The sequence below is a fragment of the Marmota flaviventris genome, chromosome 3 (assembly GCF_047511675.1).
Source record: "Marmota flaviventris isolate mMarFla1 chromosome 3, mMarFla1.hap1, whole genome shotgun sequence".
In the NCBI taxonomy this organism is placed as follows: Eukaryota; Metazoa; Chordata; class Mammalia; order Rodentia; family Sciuridae; genus Marmota; species Marmota flaviventris.
The window spans coordinates 93,950,309-93,973,501 of NC_092500.1; the positions used below are offsets into that span (position 1 = coordinate 93,950,309).

The 23,193-nt window shown below is 35.6% G+C and overlaps 1 protein-coding gene across 3 annotated transcripts in view; it reads left to right on the top strand.

The window, feature by feature from the left end:
• Positions 1 to 2,607: 2,607 nt before the first annotated feature.
• Positions 2,608 to 23,193, top strand: part of Eps8 (EGFR pathway substrate 8, signaling adaptor) — a 161,942-nt gene continuing 141,356 nt past the window's right edge. For all 3 annotated transcript variants that reach the window (XM_071610118.1, XM_071610117.1, XM_027955932.2), the window contains exon 1: positions 2,608 to 2,785. The gene's annotated coding sequence lies outside the window, so the exon portion shown is untranslated. The remainder of the gene's footprint in view (positions 2,786 to 23,193) is intronic.

The following is a 23,193-nucleotide window of genomic DNA, read 5'->3' on the forward strand; positions in this document are numbered from 1 at the left end:
AGTCCTTAAATGACATTCATATATCTGATTGTAGGTGAGAGTAAAGAGGGATGTTTGAGAAATACATCCCTTTGGGTAGTATTTGGGGAGTTTCTAAACGCCACAAATATAATTCTGCCATTATAATTTATCCACATTTAAAAATTCTCTGCTTTTTATATTATTTCATTTTTTTATGTCTTTTAAAAATTTTCAGGGTGTCTGTGATGTTTGATACATGTATACAAAATGAAATAATCAAATCAGGGTATTTAACATATTTGTAATCTCATACACCTATCATTTCTTTGTGAGAAGATTCAAAATCCTTTCTTCTAGTTATTTTGAAATATTCAATACTATTTTCTGTGTGTAGCCTTTATATTCAGCTGTAGACTCTGTCCATTCCTGAGTTTTGCTACTTGAATCCACATTTTGGATGCCTTATTCTTTCCATGTCCCCCATCTATTCAATTCATTCTGTCCTACATCATTTTTGTCCCACATGTCAAAATTAACAAATGAGATTTTTGAAAGGGAAAAACTTGCATACTTGTATAATGGTGATGAAAAACTTGTATAATGATGATGCTGTAGATAGGTAAGCTTAACATGTATTTCTAGCAAAAGCATAAGCAAAATTGCAATGTTATTAAGAACTTTTTATAGTACTTAAATGGAGACAAAGATGGCATATTCATTAAACTGAAGTGATCACTAATATTTCTTTATCTGAAATGGTGTCTGAAAACAAATATGTTTAATAAGGATAAAAGGGGAAAGCTTTGAACATGCAGAATTTAGAAATATAGATGATGGAAAGTGAGAGATACAGCTTAATTTTAATTGGGTGTTCTATTTGACTCTAAGTAGTATGTTTGCTAACAGAAACACCCAAAACAGTTTAGGATGCTTTACTGGAAGGGCAGCTTGGATGAAAGGGGCCAGTGATCTCTTCCTGACTCAGTTATCTATTTGAAAGTAGTGTTCCAAAGCAGGGTAAGGATTGTAGTTAGGGCTCACTATGTCTCCTAAGGAAAGGGAAAGGAAAAGAATTTTGAAGAAAAGTGTTAGATGTTCTGGCTGTTAATTAATAGTTTTGTTCTACTATTTCATGGCTTGTAATGCCTAATGGAATAAAAATAATTTTGTATGAATTTTAAGGGTAGAACCAGGACTAGTGGTATTATTTAAGGAAAGTTGATTAGGGTTCATAAATCAAATGACACAGGATTTGGAATAAGCAGACCTAAATTTTAATTCTGATGTCAGAATTGGCTTTGGCCAAAAGAAAGAAATTTCTGCTCTTCATTTGCCTAATGTGCTAAATAGGTATAATAAGGCTTATTTTAAGGGTTAGAGTTAATGCATGTAAATTGCTTAGCTCCTGGCATAGGTAAATATTAAACAGATAATCATGGTTATGCATAATATTGGTAAAAATAGAGGGTTTTAACACTGGAAATGTTCAAGTGGATGGTGACCTAGTGGAATTATTGGAGGATTCACGACTAAGGTAGGAACAGGGGACCTGACAGTGCTTTTGCAACTTTCTTTACTTCCTTGGCCTGACATCTCAGTTCCCCCTGACTGTGCTTTCATATGCTTCACAAAGCAGGCAAGTTCAGGCTATTTTAACCAAGTTTAATTTAGAGTCTTTCGTTGACTATTGGAAGTCAATTGAGTTGGAAGTTAGAACACCAGGGTGTGTGGGGGCGTAGCTATGTCAACTAAGATGCTATAACAGTAAGAAAGCACAATGTTCACAAGACTTCTCATTTTGTGGATCTACCTCAGCGAGGAGGTGAAGTTTATGAAGGTTGGTTAAGGTACAAGAGACAAAAAGTAAAAAGTAAAAAAAAAAAAAAAAAAGTCTTCACTACTTCAAACTACATCAGGCTCTTGGCAAGAGCTACAATGAAAAATGGGATCGGAGGCAGCGCTGCGGGAGGCGGGTTTGGGCTTGTTGGATGAAGCACAGGACAGGCAGTTTGGAGATCTCAGGAACCCCTGGAGGACCCTGGGTACCACCGGTTTACTGCATAGGGAGACGAAAAACAGGAAAGCGACAAAAAGGGGGAAATAGGCCAGGGGTCCAGAGAAGGAAGACAAAAGGCTGTTTTGGTCACTGGGTGCGGCAGGTTTACTGCCACAGGAGAATGGCCACGATCTGTGCAGCAGGACCCGAGGCGCTGCAACTGAAGAGCTCCCTCTGCCCGGGCCATCTACTCTTGCCCAGGTCGAACCTCTCCACAAGCTCTACTGCCCATCCCGTGTCTTCCTACTGCTAGTCGGTCTCGCTGGGGCACTTCTGGAAACCCGCCAGCGGCTCGGAACCCCGGTCTGACTTTGATCGCGGCCTTGATAACTTGGCGCGGCGCCCCGCCTCCTTCCCTCCGGCCGCCCGGCCCCTTAGTCTCGGGCACTGGGGTGGACCGGAGACTCCGCACCTCGGCTGCAGTCAAGACCCGGAGAGCGGAGCCAGCTCCCGGCCACGCGCGCGCTCGCCCGCTCGTTCCTCGCGCGGGCACTGGGCATGCGCGGCGCGGCAGGCTCTGGCCGCGAGCGGGCGGGCAGCTCCAGACTTCACAGGCAGCGGCAAGCAAGGCGGTCTCGCCTGGCGCGAGGCGGGCGCGGTGCTCGCCCTGAGAGCCTTTCTTTTCAGCCGGGCGCGGAAGGCGACTCTGCGGCTCAAGAGGGATCGGGAGGGCGCTCTCCAGGTTAGGGTCTTTCTCCCGTCCGCCTCCCACCTCGTCTGGGTTCGTGGAGCCTCGGGAAGAGCCGTGGCTTCGAGGGCGGTTCCGAGGTAAGAGCCCCTCGGCAAAAGGCGCCCGCCCGGGGACTCGGCGGCTTTGACTTCCCGTTGACTTTAAAAACCCGCCTTTATGTGCTTGGATCTGAGCGGTGCCAGGCATCGTGTCCGCCCTCATTCACTTTGACTGCTTTCAACTGGTGTTGGCAGCCAGGTGTGCGCGGACGCTGCCGCTGGAGCGCGTCCGCGCGCCTCATCGTGGCGCGCCATGGAGTGGGTGCCCACCCGAGTCCCCCCACTCGCGGCTACCTGGTTTTGGGAAGGCAGGGAAGGGAAGATTCCGTGTAATACTCCTTGTAACGTGGGCTTCTGCAGATACACCTGCGCTTATCTGCTAGGTGGGTCAGCTACTGACTGAGTATTCCCATTAGGGCTTTCAAAACTACTCTCCCCCACCCCAAGTTGGGAGGGTCTTTTCAAAGCTATCCGTAGGGATAGGGTCGCACCCTTTCAAATTAAGATAGCTCATTGTTTTGGGATGGTTGTCAATTTCTGATTGTTGTTGACTTTCCTTTCTCAGCTTGTTCCACTTTACTTGCACCATTTTACTTTGGGGATGATGGCCTTCTGTTGTTGTCAGTTAAAGCTTTTGGGGTAGATTTCCCACCCATAAAGACCCTGCTCTCTCCTTTTTAATTTCAGTAGACCTGTATGGACAATCTTTGTACCAATTGTTTTCATGCTGTTTCTTAAATCCTACTCACACAGGATTGCCGGATTCTTCCTGGGGACAGGTCTCTTTGGTAGTAGGATTTGAATCGGTAGGTAGACATCTAGAATAGTAAAGCATATATTGGAATCCTTCTTTACTAAATATGTTTCAGTGAAATATGTGATTGTTTTTGTTTAAAAGGTTTCAGTTTTTACCTCTAATTATAATGGGAGTAGGTAAAATAGCTAATATCTTAGGATGAATTCAGATAAAACTTGGTTTCACATGTGTGTGAACAGTTTGATATTTGGCTTTGTCATCTCTGGAGGGCAGAATTGGGATTCCTGGAAGGCTTCCTTATGTTAAAAACAAAACAAACCCGGAAAGCTTGAAATATCTGTGTTGTGTATTGCTCCTACTTTATTGCCATTGGAAAGATGCCATTCTATAGCTCTAGTGAATTTTGGAAAGTGTGTACAAATGTAGATAACGTGGCAGTGAGTCTATTGAAGTTAAAATCATTTTCATTCTCTCTCGCCTAGTGTATATTTTCTTTTTGGAAGTGGAGCTTTCTGAACATGTTGCTGTAGTTCTTAAGTTGCTGGTGTGGAAATTTTTTTTTGTCACGGATTCACATTTAAAAATTGAAAGTTAAAACACTTTATAGACTTGCCAATATATCACAAATGTAATGTGTTCATAGAATGCTTATAGTGCAGAATACATAGATTAAGACTTAGTAAAATTCCAGAAATCATTAATTTCACAGGAGGGAAAAGAAAGAAAATTTGTGTTTAATTCTTACTCTGAGAAAACCATAGTTCACAATACTTGGTGCATTCACTCTATAATTTATTTTCACTTGCTAATATTACTGAGTGTCATTATATAGCAGTTTTAATGGGGAATTAATAGTGGAGAGTACTTTAAGTCAAATTATATTTAATATGTTTCTTTTGTTAATTTTGAACAATTTGTGACTAAAGACGTCATTTTTTTTTTGTCTCTAGCTTCTTCCTCGTTTCAAGTTTTTGACCTATGCTAATTCTTTGGAGGTATCTTTTCTGTCATGACATAGGCTTGCTACTCTCTCTGCTTCTACTGTTCTTATTTGATCCATTTCAAACCTAGTCTTTTTCTTATGTTATACTACACACCATCTCCCCCACTGCTTTTTATTTCCTCTTTTCTTCATTTATCTGTTTTCTGCAGCAACTCATTTCAATCAGGTTTAAAATAATAATAATAATAATAATAATAATAATAATAATAATAATAAAAAAAAAATAGTATCCAGAAGAGAAAATGATACTTTTTAAAAAGTTCTTTTTGCTTGCTTAAAGTTTTAGTGGAATGAGTATTTTAGCATTAATCTGATTTATTTAAAATTTAGGTTAGCTTTTCTGAGTCATATTAAACATATTTGGTAGGTATTTGGATCAGAACAAAACAACATAAGTTAATAATAGGTTACAAACTCTCAGACATCTGCAGAGGTGTGTAAGGGGAAAAGTGGAACTTTAAAGTACTCTGGCTATAGTACATCCCTGCTGGGAATTACTGCATGAAATTGTTTGCAGCTGTTAGTGATTGAAAATATTTTCTTTAGAAAAATTCTGTAGTGGGGCAGTATTAAACATTTTAAGTTAAATATATATAAGAAAGTGGAAAGTTCTTCAGTGCTGCAATAAAACCTCTTCAGTGTTTTCCAGACACATTCCTAAATGAGATCTAAAAAATGCATTTTTTAAAGAACAGTTTTATGGAAAAAGTACAGAAATAGTACAGTTAATTCCTATATAAGCCCATACCAGTTTCCCCTCTCATTAACAACTTATATTGATATTTGTTACAATTAACAAACTAGTATCAGTTTGTTATTACTAATTGCACTTCATACTTTATATTCTGTGTGTGTGTGTGTGTGTGTGTTGTGTGTTGTGTGTGTTAGAGATTAGACCCAGGGCCTCCTGCATGCTAGGCAGGTGCTCTACTGCTGAGTATACTCTCAACCCTCCTTAGTTTTTATCTAATGTCTTCTATTACAGGATCTTATTGTCCAGGATGTTACATTACATTTAGTAATCAAATGTTTTAGGTGCTTCTTGGTTTGGGTGGTTTCTCAGCCTTCTCTCTCTCTTTTTTTTTTAATTGATTTTATTTTTTTTAAATACACGACAGCGGAATGCATTACAATTCTTATTACACATATAGACCACAGTTTTTCATATCTTTGTATATAAAAAATGTTCACCCTAATTCATGTCTTTATACGTGTGCTTCTCTTGTTTTTGATGATGTTGACAGTTTTGAGGAGTACTGGTCAGGTATTTTGTAGAATTCCCCTCCTTTGGAATTTGTCTAATGTTTTTCTCACAATTAGACTGTGAGCATGGGTTTTGGGAAGGAATATGACAGAGGTAAATTGCCATTTTTATCACATCGTATTCAAGGGTACATATTGTCAGTGTGATTTATCATGGTTGATACTTATCTTGATCGCCTGACTGAGGCAGTATAAGGTTTATCCACTGTGAAATTCCTCATTTTTCCCCCTTTTTATCCTGTACTCTTGGAAGGAAGTCGCTGTGTACAGCTCATACTTAAGAACTAGAGAGTTATGCTCATGCCTTACCCCCAGCCTCATGGTTAGAGTATCTGTGTTCATTATTTGGAATTCTCCTTCATGGGGAATTTTCTTTTTTTCTCCACTTTATTTACTCATTGTTTACTCTTATTGGTCATCATTTACTTATGTTATCATGGATGTATGTTTTATACTTTGGGTTATAATCCAGTCTATTTTATTACCCCAATTCTTATAGTTTGGCCCTGGTGTCCCTTTGACATACCACCATCAATGTGAGTTTTTTTCTTTTTGGAAGCATTTTTCTTTACTTTCTGGTACTATAAGGTATTACATGCTCTTCTTGTATATAGATCCTGTACCAGTTTGAGAATTAGCCATTTATCCAAGGAATCTGGTTCCTTTTGTTTGGAAATTGTATTAGAAATCAAGGTTGGGTGCCAGGTGTACTTATTGCTACTGGGATATCACTGCTTCCAGGCTTTTTTCATGTGAAAAAGGCAGGGAGTATATGTATGTATGCAAACCTGTGTATAGGAACGTGACTATACATATTTGTACATATGTGTATATGTATGCATATATATTTCTGTGTGACTCTCTAGCTATATTAAGCTAAATATGAATTCATATATATCTTTAACTGTAATCTATTCACTATGTATCATTCTGGTCTTAACCCATTTATCTATAAATGTACTCCCAACAGTTGGAAGAAACCTGGCTCCTACCATCTGCCTAATTGTTCATTTCCATTATACAAAGATAGCAATATTGGAATTGCTAACCTGTGCTCTCATGGGAAACAACTTTATCAACTATAGTACAGTGCTTATGTGTAGTTCCTTTTGCATTTACTTATCTATTTATTTATTCTGGGGATTGAACCTTGGAGCACTTTATCACTGAGCTACATTCCCATTCTTTTTTAAAATTATTTTTGAGAAATTGAGGACTCAAAGTTGGGTTTCACTATTGTTGCTGAGGCTGGCCTCAAACTTGTGATCCTCTTGCCTCAGTCTCCTGAGTGTTTGGGATTTCGGGTGTGTGTGGTAGCACCTGGCTTCGTTTTGCATTTTAGTCTTTTTGTCTTCACTCATTTCCAGAGTTATCTAAACACTTTTTTTCTTGTGTGCACTTTAGTGAGATTGTTGCACACATTTATAATACAGTTAACTGTCTTTTTGTCACAATCTGCATTCTATCTTGGAATCCTTTGACCTCACAATGATTTTCTTACATTTGCATATGCTAAAGTTCACTCTTTGTCCTATAAAGTTCTATGTTTTGATATCTCTATCATCATAATGTCACAGTATCAGGAATAATTCCAACACATTAATATTCTCCGTGCTTCACCTATCACCCTCTACCCCAATGGTCACTGATCTTTTTGCTGTATCTGTAGGTTTGTCTTTTCCAGAATTCATACAATTAGAATCATGCAGCCTTACCACATTGGCTTCTTCTACTTAACAATATATATTTAAGGTTAATCCATGCCTTCTGAAGTTTAATAGCTCATTTCTTTTTATTGCTTAACAGTATCACATAGAATCTTGGTTGCTTCCAGGTTTTCGCAACTATGAATAAAGCTATTATGAGCCTTTATATGCAGGATTTTGTGTGGACACAAGTTTTGAAATAACTTGGATACATACCTAGGAGTATGATAACCAGATCATATGGTAAGATTATAGTTTGCTTTGTAAGACATTGCCAGACTGCTTTCCAAAATGACTACCATTTTACCTTCACACTAGCAATGCATGAGAGTCCCTATTGCTCTACATCCTTGGTAGCATTTAATTCTGTAAATTTGGGGGGTTTTATTTATTCTTATGGGTGCATAGTAATGTCTCATTGTTGCTTTAACTTGCCATTCCCTAATGACATAGGATGTTACATCTTTTGCTTGCTGTTTTCTATCCACATATGTTTTGTGGTGAGGTATGTGTTCAGGCTTTTTGCTTACTTTTTAATGGGGTTTGTTTTCTTACTGTTGAGTTTCAAAAATTACATGTTTTTTTCTTTTGTAATTCTGGAGATTGAACTTAGGGCCTTGTGCATACAAATAAAATGTGCTCTACCACTGAAGTTTACCCCCACCTCTCAGAATTTAAAAAAAAAATATATATGTATATGTATATATATCATATTTATATCTTTATACATATATATGTATATATATATATATACATATATATAGTATATAAGCATATTTTAAGATATGTGTTAAAAAAGACTGGCTTGTCTTTTTATTCTCTTATCAGTGTCATTGTCAGAGCAGATACTTTTAATTTTAATAAAGCCAATTTCATCATGGTTTGGTGTCATTTTAAGAACTCACTGCTAAGCCCAAGGCCACCTGTATTTTATACTGGTTTTTATTTTTGATTTTTTGATTTTTCAGTTAAGACAATAGAAGATATGATTCATTGTACACATAGCATACTCTGCCACTCTGAGAACAACTAGTCCAGAATGCCACAGGTCCAAGGCAAAGTGTTAACAGGGACTATTTTGACACGAGCAAGGTGGATGTCTCAGAGGTGGTCTTGATGATTGGATAGTCTAGATGTATTGAGAGACAAACTCTAGTCTGTAACATACAGTCCAACACTTGTGCCACTGTCCCCGGCCTCCAGCATTCTTTATTTCTGTTCTTCTGACCTCCATGATGCAGAAGCTAGAAGTTAACTAGAATTTCTCCTTTATTCTTTTGTGCTTTCACTTCTTTCTCCCCTTTCTTTGTCATGGTGCAGAGGTTTCTAAGAGAATGGTGCTAATGTCCAGAGCCATTTTTTCCCCCTTAAAGTTTAATAGTTTTGCATTTTACATTTAGGTCTGTAATCCATCTTGAGGCTTAAGATATGTGATTAACTTCTTTTTGCATATGAATGTTCAGTTGTACTAACACCAGTAAATGTGTTATTTAAGTCAATAGATTATAAATTAGATTTAGAATATACAGGAAACTTTTTATGTGTTCTGCAAAATTGCTTAATAGAAATAGTTGAGAAATGACTTGGAAAGTAATACCACGTATGCTCTGTGCTGAGATTGGTTCCTGGGCACTATACATGATTTATTTCTCTCTTCTTTACTCCAAGATTTGTTGTGAAAATGGTTTTCTTAGTACAGAGTAACATCTTTCTGCTCTTTTAGATCTTAACATAGAAAATAATTACTAAGTTTGATTTTTCCATGCAGAGAATCTGGAATAAGGGATTTGCAGAATATGTGTTGGGAAGAGGCAAATGATCTAGAAACCTGAGGCTTAACTACATTTTATGGGTCTTGAATATTAACCAAGACACCTTTTCCTATCACAAGTAGCTTTTTTTCAAGTACCTCTCTTTTGATAAACATTGTGTGTTATTGACATTGGAGCAGAAGTACTTATATTGTTACGTGAAAGTTAGAACCAATACCTTTCAAGATGCATCAAGAGAGACTGACACGAGTGGCTCTTTATAAGAGGTCTTTCTAGAAGGTCTTTATCTCCATATTATTATTATTATTATTTTTTTGTGGTGCTGGGGATTGAACCCAGGGGTCTTGAACATGCAAGGCAAGCACTCTACCAACTGAGCTATATCCCCATCCCCTCAATCTCCATATTATATAAATTAAGAATAGATTAAAAAAAAACAGGGACTTATGTCTGGTTCACATGGGGAGAATAGGACAGAGTTGGAATGGGAATCCTGATCTTCAAAACCCATGCTCTTTCCACTTGGCTATGCTGCCTCTCACAAAAGAAAAAGCAAGGGTAGTTGCAGAGTATCCTTGATTTTATTATCTTCTTTAATAATATATTCTACTTAAATGACCATTGAGCTAAGTGAGAATGGTTCAAGAGATTGTATATTTAAGATCCATAGAAATTGTTTAAACTGTTTTTTTTTCCTGTTGATTGATCTATATCTCAACAACCCAGAAGTGTGTAGTGTTGGAACAAATTTATGAAGAATGAGATTCTTTTATCTTTTAAAGAGGCAGTTGTGGGGATTAAGAAAAAATAAAACAAGTACAGGTAGCATTATCTAGCATTTACCCCTTTTCCCCACTGAATTTTAAGTTTCTTGAGGACAGTTATCTTTAAATTCCCTGTGGTATTTAAACACAACACATCACAAAGGGTACACACTCACAAAATACTTGTTGAGTGAAATTTGCACTTGTGATCATACTTTTTGCAGAATAAGAGTTTAGAAGGGGGACTGGGGCTGTAGCTCAGTGGTAGAGCACTTACCTAGCATGTGTGAGGCACGGGTCTGATCCTCAGCATGACATATAAATTAATAAAATAAATGTATTGTGTCCATCTACAGCTTAAACAAATTTAAAAGAAAGTTTAGAAGGGAATGAGTTTTTCCTCACAGAGGAAGTTGAACATTACTGAATTTCATTTGTTTATTCATTCCTCACTTGTTGAGCATTTGTTGAGTGTCTGCTCTGTGCCAGGCACGAGGAATACAAAGGTGGAGACAGGGTCTCTTCCATCTTCAGGAGACCCAGAGAACAGAGGCAGGTAGAGGACCATTTCAGTGCTGCAGAGCTGAAGGAAGTGTGTATTAAAAGACAGACAATGGACTCTGAAATCAGAGAAACCTTATCCACCTTAGTTTTCCTATTTAAGAAATTGAAAGAATAGTAGTACTCACTGGTCACAGTTGTAGGTGAAAGGGAGGTTAAATGAAGAAAAAAGAAGTGTATGTGAATGTGTGTGTGTGTGTAAATACACACAAATAAATACTTGTTTATATTCTAGAACATAGTAAAGGAGAGGCTCATTGTTGTTGAGGAAGCCAGAAAAGTATTGGGGGAATCTCAGGATGAATTTTTGAAGCTGAGAAGGAGAGAATGAGGTGAGACATGAAGGCATTCCAGGCAAGGAGATGGGTGTGTATGACAAGTGTGAAATGGATCCTCAGGATGGGAGTGGTGGGAAATCTGCACATTCCCACATTCAGAGCTCATGGAGAATTGAATAACCAGTAATTTTTCATTTTTATAAGTAACAGTACAGTATACTATTCGTTGCATAGTGATAGAATAAAGATACCAAACCTGAGAATTGTGTGAATTTCTGCTTGTAATCATATGGCTTTCTGAATATAGCCTTTTATGTGTTCTTTTTCAGTCCTGTCATACTCAAGTGATTATATACGACTTAAGAAAGGCGACTTGCATGTCTTTGGGTGAAATCAGAGGTCCTGTGTTAAACCATTCTTCTATTTTGTGGCATAGCAATTTACGAATGTAATATTCTTTGCAGACAGTCTGGTCCTGTTTGAGCTATCTACAATTCTAAGCCATAAACAGTTTCTAAACAGAACCTCAATCATAGAACTTAAGAATATGCTAAAATTGTTTGTTAAATAAATTTTGTGTTTGATAAGAGGAAAGTTGAAAACTCGTGTTCATAATATAGGGGAGATTAAAAAGAAAAGGGGAAAATAGTAAAAAAAAATCAATAGAAGAAGGGAAGTTTGTACTTAAAAATATTTTTAAAAGTCCATTATTGAAGGCTTTTGATTTCATTTTATTTGGAAAATCTTATATTAATATCATAAGATTATTACCTAAGTTAATCCTTATTCTCCAAGTTCATGTATGTTATTGGGATATTTACTAGTCACATGCTCTTTTCCTACTAATTATAATGTTCGTAATATAATTTTTAAGAATAATTTTCATTAGAAATTTAAAAGTTGAATAAAGTACAAGTGGCAAAATAAAGCATAAAGAAAAATAAGTATGAAATTCATCCTTTTTGAATATGTCAAATACTATTTATCTAATTTTCTACAATTTTGACAATTGAGATTAATGGTGATTTTAGACATGAATGAACAATGAGACAGTTTTTGGCATGCTGACTTTCAAAATATAAAGAAAGATATACTTGTGAGGGTAGAGAAGATTCACTAAACAGCTAGTGGAAGTCAGTCACATTTAAAAATCTTGCTTTGCTTTGTTTTTGAGGGGGCCTAGATTTCTTGAAATTCAGTCTGTAAGTAACTTAGAATATTAATGACTTGTTTTCTGTCAGAACATGCAAATTGCACTTGATCATTTCTTTGATATACAGAAGAAAATAGAATATTACTATGTCTATGTGGATTTTTTTCCTCTAACAAAATATTCTCAGCTTATTTGTATGTGTGTATAAGTAACCTCTAATTTCTCTTTCCAGTGTATTTTAAAAATTTTAACTGTTTTTTTGACAACATATATGTATTTGGGAGTTTAAAATATATTTTGTTAATCTAAGGACATTTATTTTGAAACCAGATCTTAGATTGAGTTTTGTTATTTTACTGCGTTTCTCTGTTATTAGAACTTCTCCCGTATAGCCTCTTTTTGGTACCAAAAATTACAGTGTTATATATATATTTTTTATACATCAAGATCCTTTTAGTCAAGAGAGAACATTTATTTTATTGGTAGTTCTTTCATTCAGCTCTTTTGTGGAGCCTTGTTGGATTTTGAATAATTTAAAAGCAATGGAATTCTTTCTGTGATAAAAATCTGGTCATTGGGCCAATTCTTGTAACATTATTGCCATCTTGTAACATGATACTCACCTATATAAAGGTGTGGGATTAATGTGTATGACCGAAAGAATATGTGTTAGATTGTTATAAAGGTGTGGGATTAATGTGTATGACCGAAAGAATATGTGTTAGATTGTTTTTAATAATTTAGAAAAAATAATTCCCTAATGACGTTAATGTGCATTAATTCATAGATTTAATTAAAGTATTATCACTTGAGTTTTAAAATGAATAGTCTGTGATGGCCAAACCTAAACAGTAATTTGTAAAGAGTAATAAAAAATCATTTTACTTAAATTTAGGAATAATTTTATATATTCGTGTATTTGTTATTTTTATAGAATTGCAGAATCAATTGTTTAAAGCATCAGCTTTTTGTTTTACTATTTTAATTTTCATATTTTTCTTTCTCAAACTGTTGCAACAAAAAGTCTTAGCACCAGTTACTACAGCATTCATGTGCTTGGCTACATTTCACATTTTTCAACTTTATCTTAAGACTTGCTACTTTCCATGGTTTCATGAAGAAAACAGTCCTATAAAGATCTTGAAGCAGATAAATGACCCTGTGGGTTTTTCCCTCACCGCCCCTTCTCCAATCTGCTTCCCTCCTCCCTGCTTTTCCCCATCCTTTAGCCCCAATATCTGGGAGCCTTTTTCAACCCTCATATGACATTAGTTAAAAAGTATACTTTTTTATAACTTTGATATCTTTCCATTTAGTATTCTAACTCACTGTCTGGTGAGAGCTCAGTCATGGAGAGGGAAGTCAGAATAAGAGAGACATTCACAGTGGTTAGGACAGTAAAGGTCCAGTTTAGGCGGCTAGAGGGTTTGAAACAAAGGAATGTTTGAAGCCCTCATCACCTTCCCACTTATTTGGGTAGTAAGTAAATTGTTTTGAAAATAGTAAAATTTCATTATGAAGAGACTGAAATATTGTCCAGATAAGATTAAATATGTTAACAGTGCTTTACTTTAGCCAGAATGCATCTTAATAATATTGAGTTTTTATACTAATTAGAAAGATAGTGTCCATGGGCTGGGATTGTGGCTCAGCGGTAGAGCTCTCGCCTAGGATGTGTGAAGCCCTAGGTTCGATCCACATAAAATAAAATAAGGATACTGTGCCCACCTACAACTAAAAAATAATAAATATTAAAAAAGAAAGATAGTTTCAATAGTTTTATTTATATATTAAAATACATATATGCTACTGATTTTCTTTTATATTTTGTAGAAGTCCCTTAGCAGTATAACTAATTTCAGAATTTGATTTAAACTATATCTCAAGTGAAGTTACATAAAAATTTTAATTTTTGTATAGGACATGCCATTGCATTTTCTTTTTCTTGTCTTTCTTTAAAAAAAAAAAATTGGTGGGGGGTACCAGGGATTGAATCCAGAGGCACTTAACCTCTGAGCCTCATCCCCAACCCTTTTTATTTTTTACTTTGAGACACAATCTCTTTAAGTTGTTTCAGACTTCACTGGCTTTGAACTCGTGATCCTCCTGTTTCACCCTGTAAGCCTCTGGGATTACAGGTGTGCACCACCATGCCCAGCCATGCCATAGCATTTAATGGGTCTTCAAACAGTAATAAAAGTCTTCCAGAGCTTTCCTCCTCCACCTATATGTATTAATTATACAGTATAGAAGACCAAAGGAGGCAAATTACATTTTGGGTAATATTTGTGGTTTTCAGAGGTGCTGGTATCATTAAGCTATTGTTATCTAGAAATATGAAAAATTTAAATGAGATTCTAAACTAATCAGTAAGTGCTTAAAATTATTGGGAAAGCAAGTGGTGGTAGAATTTGGTAGATGTAGAAATAGTTCGGTGGTAGTAAAAATGGAAACTAAAATTTCTCAAGAACCAATGAACCATTACTGACACTATGTTGTTCATGTGCATTGTCTAAGGCACTATGATTATATGTTGTTAAGAAACAATATATTATTTGATGTAAGAATATAATAAATATGTATTCACTAGGCTATGAGTTCCTAATGTGGGAATTCCTATTTTTGCAAGATTTAACAGCTAAGTGTTTCTTGATGACCTTGACTTTATTAGGCTAATGTGAACATTAACTGTATTTTGGGCATTAGGTGTGACAGGATCCTTGCTGATCTGTAGAGGGAACTACTTCTCTGTTAGTTCCTGAGAGAGAGAGTAGATGTGAATCTGGATTGTTTTTCAGATTAGGCAGCTAATCCAAGCCTGTCAGCTTTTTCTTTCTTCCAAAGAAGTTTAAGAATCTGTAGAGTTTTTCAGGGATTGATCTGAGAACATGGCTTAACTTTGACAGTCAGAGCAACTAATTCAGCCAGAAGTATGTTTTTCCCCAAAAAAGATTTTTTTAAAGCTTCTAGCTGTGATCATTTCAGCTTCCTCTTCCTCCTCCTTTACTCTCTCGCTGTTTTTGATTTCTTATTCATATATATATATATATATATATATATATATATATATATATATATATATATATATATATATATTAGCTGTAGATGAACACAATACCTTTATTTTATTTGTTTTTATTTTTATGTGGTGCTGGGTATTGAACCCAGTGCCTCACGCATGCTAGGCAAGCACTCTACCACTGAGCCACCTGGCCCTTACTCTTCCTGTTTTTATTACTTCTGTCAACTATAACAGTCGTTGGAGAGGGACAAAACTTTTGGGACACAAAAAGGACAAAACTTTATTTTAGAGGAAAAAGTGTAAAAGGTAATTATGTACACAAATGCATAATGAAAGGAGATTCACAGTGAGCATTCCTTTATGAAGCTGTTTTGTTTTTCTTGGTGTTAGATCTTGTTCGATCTGTTTCAGCTTTCTCCAGTGGTCCTTCTTGTTATGTGCTTAGATATGAGATAGTCATGCAAGATTAAGGTTTGGGTAAGTTATTAGTAGGCCCATTGGCTAATATAACCCAGTTTACTTTCTTGATCTTACAGTCCTGGACATGTGCAACTTTATTGAATAGGAAATAAATTTTTTTTTCAGATAGTGAAATTTATCTGTCAGTAAATAAATATTAAATTCTTATTAAGTGCTTGTTATGTTACTAAATAATGAAGATACTGTAATTGACAAGACAGACTTGATTCTTGTCCTTTCTGAGTGACAATTGTTAGATGTTTAAATTAAAAGAAGCAATAAAATTCTAGGTAAATGTTCAAAAATATGGAAAATAAAGGATAACCTTTGTGGCTTTTCTCTTTCTCTTGAATTGTTCCCATGTTTCTGTTCAAATATTTAAACTTTACACTTTCCTATTCAAATGTAGGAGATCACATTTCAGATTATGTTTTTATATGTAATGATATTGTGGGTTATAAAATAAGTCTATGTATAAATTACATATTATTTTACAATAATTCCACAGTGGAACATTTGTTATTTATGAGCTTTGGGGAAAATGACAGTATACCAGTACTCCCTTTGCAGGATTTTTAACTATTAAGGTCAATTTCAGATCAGATTAGACAAGTATGGTTTGTGTTATTTTATATGTACTATTCAATATTTTTTCCTTGGAAATTCTGGGAATGAAGAAACCATTATTCATAAAATGAAGTCATACCAAAGATTTCAGCCTTAAGTGTTAAACACTAGAGATAGGAAAAAAAAATCTATTATCTTGAACTTAATTGTTGGCAGCTTTAAGATCACCATATGAATTGCAAAGTTGTAAAATTGCTTCTGCATTTCACTTGAAAGAAAGAAAGATGTGGACTCCTCCTCCTTTAGTGGAGCCAAGTCTTTCTAACATACCTCTCAAATTACACATCATTGAACTGATCCTCACAATGTGTTTGGCTCATGTGTTTCTTGTTAGCTACTATGAATGAAAGATTCATAACTATCTGTTTCAAAAACTTCTTTATTTGCATTGCAGAGGGCTTAATTGGTAGCAGAATCAAAAATTTCTTTTAAATTCTGTCAATTTATATAGGTTGGACCATAATTGGTACTAAATTTAAAATAAATGATTTTTGTTTACAAAGAAAATTCTAGATAAATAGTCATAAAATCATTGATTATTTTGTTGGCTGTGGAAGGATTGAGGTACCTAAATTTGACCACAATCTAGGAGATTGGATGAAAATGTTTTTGTCTCTGTTATAGAAAGTGCTGCTAACCTTTTCCTTATCTTGCCTACTGGGCATTGTACCACAGGATCACAGGGAGGAGGAAGTCATACACACTTGCCAGACAGATGGTTGGAGTCCCTGTAGCAACCTCATGACCTAATTTTCCAAGCTTTGTCTACCTAACTGGAGAGTTATAATTGTACGCTGTTAGGTTCAGTAACATGAGATTTGTACGGAGTTGAGGGTGGAGTGGGGAGAAGAAGGAAGGGGTACATATATAAATCTATCTCTGCACTTTTGCCGAGTTCATAACATATGAGCACTTTTGTTCTGAAAGAAAACTTAATTATTTTCTCATTCCAGTTAGTCTTTCTGTTTGTGTCTCAAACAAATCATTACTAGAGGATCTTTTTCCATTTTTTTCCAAAAGTTGATAGTATACTAAAATGTTGTTATTTTTGAAGACTTTTTTAAAAAAAGAAATGCAGTGTTTGAATGTATTGGGAGGAGATGGTGGAATCATTTCTGTGCTTTTCTTCTATAGTAAATTATTTTGACAATTGTTCAACTATCCAAATAACATCTTTCATTTAATAAACATTCGTGAGTACATGCAATTGATTATTTTATTAAAGTCATGTAAGGTTTCCAGGCTTTGTTATAACTTTTATAAATGATAACTGCAAAAATAAAGTTGAATTATTGACATCAATATGAATTACTATCTTTGTTTGGTTAGATATTGACTTCTCCTAATTGCCTCCTTGACTCTCAATAGCCTGGTTAGAGATAGATAGGAATTTTTTTCTTCTTCCCATGTATATGGTTATGTCCTATGTTACATCAGAATAATATCATACTGAGATTATTTGCTGGAGTAATGAAATGGATGCAGACTCTGTCAAACTAATTTAAATCATATTGTCCTTAAGTACTTAGAGTACTTGTTTGCTTCTGTCACTTTGTGTCTCTCTTCCCATCATGTCTTTCTTATCCCTCTCCAGCATCTTTTGAAGGAGCTAGTAAACCCAGTTCTAAAATGTTTCATGTATTTCTCTTTAACAGGGAGCTGGTCGCATGCCTATCTTTAATACCAACTACATTCGGGTATCGCCATTCATTTTCCTCTTCCTCTAAGGGTAACTGAATTTTGTGACCTCAGGATTGCCTTCTAATTTTCAACTTGACTTAGACCCAAGGGTAGTAAGAGCATCATTAATAATTAAAATTAATAACGTTGGATTGTAATTTTAATAATTCAGGCCTCTGTCTATTGTAAAATGACAGTGGGTTTAAAATGTTGTTGTTCTCTGTCATATGTGTGTATTTAACTGCTTATGTTGTAGGTTCCTGGAGCTTAGATGTCTCTTGCTGTGATATCATGCACATCTGTAAAATATTCTCTTAACTGCCTCTTGTTGCTGCCTTATTTCTGTCTCTTCCCAGCTGAGATCCTTACAGAGAAGCTTGTACCTATTGTTCCCTCGTCTCACGATTAGTCAGCACATGGAGGTCTGGTGCCTGAGCTCAGTCTCTGGGTCATCTGCAATCTTCAAAGAGCCAAACCAAGAGGAACATGTTTAGTTTTTTTCTTACTTGAGTTTGCTCTAATTTTACCCATCACCTCTTCAAGGACATGCATTGTGTTTTGTTCACTGTGAATGTTTATCACCTGGAGTTTCTTGTGCTTCATTGATTTGTCTGTTTGCTGAGTGAATGTGTGTTTGTAATGGTCTTTTCCTTGATTCAAGAAGGCCCTCTTCCTTTGGCTGCCTTGGTGCTGTTGGTTGGTGGTGTGCACCTTCCTCTCCTCTGTTATCCGTCTGCACTTAGATGTTATTTCAGAAGCTCTACTCCTTGGATGGAATAGTAATCTAAAAGCTGTTTGAGGTATAAGGCTGCTCAAGTAAGTTCCAGACCAACAGATGATGGTAGTGAGACACCCCCTCACCCCCCGCCTCCCGTCTTTTTTTGGACTCAGTTCATAGTTTTGTTCATTATCTGAACACTCAAAAGTTGGAAAGTTTCTGAGTTTTCTGGAATTGTTTTCTCGGCCCTCATCTCATTTCGTGTTATAATCTTTGTCTCAGTACCCTTTAAGGTGACCTCAGTTGCTTACATTATTTTAGTTAGAACATGACTCTCAGTTCTTTTTCTTCAGCCCATGCCTTTCCCCTGAGCTCTGACCCTTCCTTCCTGACTGTACTAGAATGTCACACAGGCCTCTTAGACTTCTCATTTCCCCAAATAAATTTGTTGCCTTTTACCCAACCTCATTCTTTGCCCCTCTTTTCTTGTCCCACTAAGTCTCCATTTTTCTAGACTCTTCTCCTGTGCCATACTCATCCTTCTGCCCCACCTTTAAGTGAGCAGTCACTAAATCCTATTGATTTTTATTCAAAATGGCCCACAGAGTATCACGTTCTCCTAGTCTCACTGCTAATCTTTACCAACTTGCTTGACATTCTTTAGTGGTTTTCCATTTATGATATGCTCATTATAAAGTCCAGCTCCTCTTTATAACAGTTCCCCCAACACATAGTCCCTTATGTAACATGAGATTACTTTCAAGCCTTATTTTTCACTATTTATTCCACAAATGCCATCATAATTGCAATATATATTTTTTTCTACTGGGGATTGAACCCAGGGGCACATAACCACAGAGCCACACTCCCCTTTTTATATTTATTTAGAGACAGGGTCTTGCTAAATTGCTTCGGGCCTAGCTAAGTTGCTGAGGCTGGCCTTAAACTTGTGATCCTCTTGCCTCTGCTTCCCAAGCTGCTGGCATTGCGGGCATGGGCCACGACTTCTGGCATAATTGCAATTTCTTGAACATGCTTAGCTTCACTTCTTATTACTACACGTGCCGTTCCCTCTACCTTGAATTTTTTTCTTTGTCAATTTCATCATCTGATGTGCATGGAAAACTACTCATAATTGTTAGAATCTGCTTAAAGATCACTTTCCAAAGGGGGAAAATGCCATTTCTTTTTTTGTGCCCAAATGGTATCTCATTACTTACTTTTCATTAGTAACTATGCTCCAATTTATGGATTATTTGCTTATTTTTCTCTCTAATCAGTCTGTGAATAAGTGCCAGTGTCTGAATAATCTTTTGTCTCTGCTGTGCCTTAGCACAATGTTTCTGATGTACCATATGCATTCTGTTTTTGTTTGAATGTATGTTCAATGAATGAATGCTAAAAATGTTTTTTGAAGCTAGTGATTCTACTCCCTGCTTTTCATGTAAACAAAAATATGGAAGATAAGCTGAGCAGATGTCACTTGTTCCCCGTTTGACTATTTCACCTGCTTTCTTTCCTAGAATATCTGGAGGTGAGATTGTGAGGAGATAGAGTTTGTATACAGTGTCCTTCATTCCCCTATTTCTTGTCATCCATGGATTGAACTTTACTTTTGGGCAAAGCTTACTCTTACATTCAGTGCTTAATGCCTGGAGTTCAAAAGGCAAGTTATGATCAGATGACACTTGAGTTTCATGTTTCCTTTCTCACTTGGCTGATTTCCAGCCATGTTTTTGCCAACTCATTTTGAAAGGTAAAAACAAAATGGGGAAAAAAAAAAAAAGATAAAAGAGTGAAGGAAATGTGGGGTAATCTTTCTAGGTGTCTCATTTGAATTCAGGATTAGATTATACAGAATATTTTCCCCCTTTTTTATTTTGAAATTAGCTCTCAGTTTGCCCTCAAATAATCCCATTTAATTATGAGTTAGCTTTAGAATAATTCAGTTTTAAGGAAACTTTCTAGCCCATTAGGCTAATATATCTTTGACCCTTTTCTTTACCTGCTGCATTCAGTTGGCTGCCAAATCTGCTCCTTTCACCTTTGCCTCTTCTCAATTTTTCACTATTTTAGGGCCCTGTGACCATTTTCTTAAACTATTGTCCCCTTAAAGATCACTTTCTCACACTTATCTCTAGATCAGCTTCAGTCTGTTTCAATTAATTTTAATTCCTACTTTCAGGTCAGTTCTGCTAAAGTTAAGTTCAGATGGTGTCAGTCCTGAATCACTGTACACTTCTCCCTGTATACTTCATTTTTTCCATTTTTTTTTCCCTTAGAGTCTCTTTTGTCTTTACTTGGGACGTCTTTTTTACTTTATTAGCATATATAAATCTAATCTGTCATTTGAGGTCTGGATTATATGGCATTGCAGAATAATCTTCATCTTCTTTCATACCCAATATGAATCCTCAGGATATTGTAGGCACCTATTTCTTTATCATGTATTATAATTTATGTGTCTTACCTGCTGCTTAGCATCAAGCTTCTCCATGGTAGTTTCCACATATGATTTGTACTTTTAGAGAAATCACAAAGCATAGAGGGCTGCTTTGGTTGATGGTAGAAGCTCAACACTTCTGTTAAATGATGAAGTAAATGATATTTTGTCTCACGTATTCCATCATGAGATTTTTGCCAGGAACTCCCCAACTCTCAATCTGAAAAGGAAAACATAATTCTGAGCACAATTTTTACTGAGACTAAATTGATATACTTTGCAAAATCTTCATCCTGGTGACAGTCAGAATGCACTGTGATATTTAGAACACAACCTTCTGGCAAGCATGCCTGTTTTTCAAGTTCTCATTATTTTAAATGTGGGCTACGATTATTCTCTTGTGCATTTCACAGAGTTTATAAGTAAAGCATTGTTTTAAAGTGTGTTATAACTTATTCCTTGAAGAAACTGAACTCTTGATAAAAAGCCAACAAAGATGAAGTATTTCAGTCTCACACTTGCCTTTTCTGTTCATTCCTGTCATTAGAGGACAATTTTCAGGTGTGTATTTAAAACAAAACAAAAACTAAAATGGACAATGAGCCATTCTGATTCTCTCTTTAACCAACTCTTGTGACAAGGGCCTTAAAAGCCATGCTTTGGTACTTTATTTCTTACCAAGTTTCACTGTGATTATGAATAGTTTTAATAGTATGAATAATGTTATCTATTCTGTTCCCAGCTTTATGAAACCTATTTTGCACTATTTTCTTTGATAAAGTGACTTGAGTTCACCCTTATTTCCTTGAGAATTATTTATTAGGTAATTCTTAATCCTGGTTTTTATAATGAATAAAAATCAATTAAATATGAAAATTATAAGTAACTATGGCATTGGAACTATTTTGGGTATTATTCAGTTGCTAAAAATAAAATAAGCATAATGGCAAAGAACTGACAAATAGGGAAACATGTCTTTGGTCAGAAAGTCCAGGACATTTTTATACTGTGTTCAGTTTATTTTGCTCTGTAATCATATTCTTGGGGATGCTAGTATTAGACAATGGACTGAAAATGTGGTTACTATTTAGAGATGTTTATTGTTTGGGGAGAAATTCATTGGAATCTTGAGTATTCTCATGACATATGGAATAATTTTATAGCAATGATTATAAATCATAAATATATCTTACACTTTACTGTCTTAAAATATGTTTTGCTTTTTAGATATGATACTTGAAATATTTCTATGAAATGTTTTATCCTAACATATGCCAGTATCATTGTCTTATTCCATATTTGTGTAACCTTTTGAAAGTTAATTAATTATCCTAATGCTAGTTTGCTTATTTTACTTAAAACTCAAAAAAGATTCTTCTAAAAAGTCTCCTTAAATGCATTTTTTAATTTCTTTCTTTATTTTTCTTGTTATATTATTTATCAAATGTGGCATTTGTTTTAATGAGAATCTGTTGATAAAATTGACAGAAGTACTACTTTGTAGTAAGAATGGAGAAAAGACAACATTTGCCTGATTGTGTCGCTTTTTGTGTGTGCTTTTGGTTAAACACACATCAATTTATTTTGCCAAGATTATTCTATGGAAAGAGAACTCCTGTCCTTTCCTTTGGGGTTGATTTCATGCAATCTTGAGTAATAGAACAATAAAGTGAGATTGTATAGGTGGCTGGGAGAGAGATTAGGTTTGACTTGAAGGCACATGAAAAGGGAAGGGGAATATTTCTACGGAGAATTTAAATATTTTTTTAAGAGAACTGTTTGCCTATGCAATTATAAACAACTGTGGCTATGCATAATTTTTATTTTATATTTTACATGCCCATGTGATTTCAATTTCATTTATAAATTGTTGAAAGTAGAGTCTGATTAAAATAGTCTATGTTTAGGAAATGGTTTTGGATCTTTTAGTTTTTTTCTTTTCCTTTTCTGACTGAATCGAAAGATATGTAAACCTGGAAAATCTTGAGAGTGCCAGAACCTCTCCATTGACTTTTCACTCCCGTGTCACATTTTCCCTGATAACATTGTTAAGATGACTGCTGAGACAAATATCAGTAGGGCTTACCATTAGCTATCTGCCTGTATCAGCGAGGAATAAAAGGTTTTTCTATGCATAAGTTTGTAGATAGCCAAATCATTACTATAATGAAAAGAGATTTTATTTGCTAGATGTTAATATTGAAAAACTCATTTTTTCCTCCCTTTAGAAAAATGGTTTCT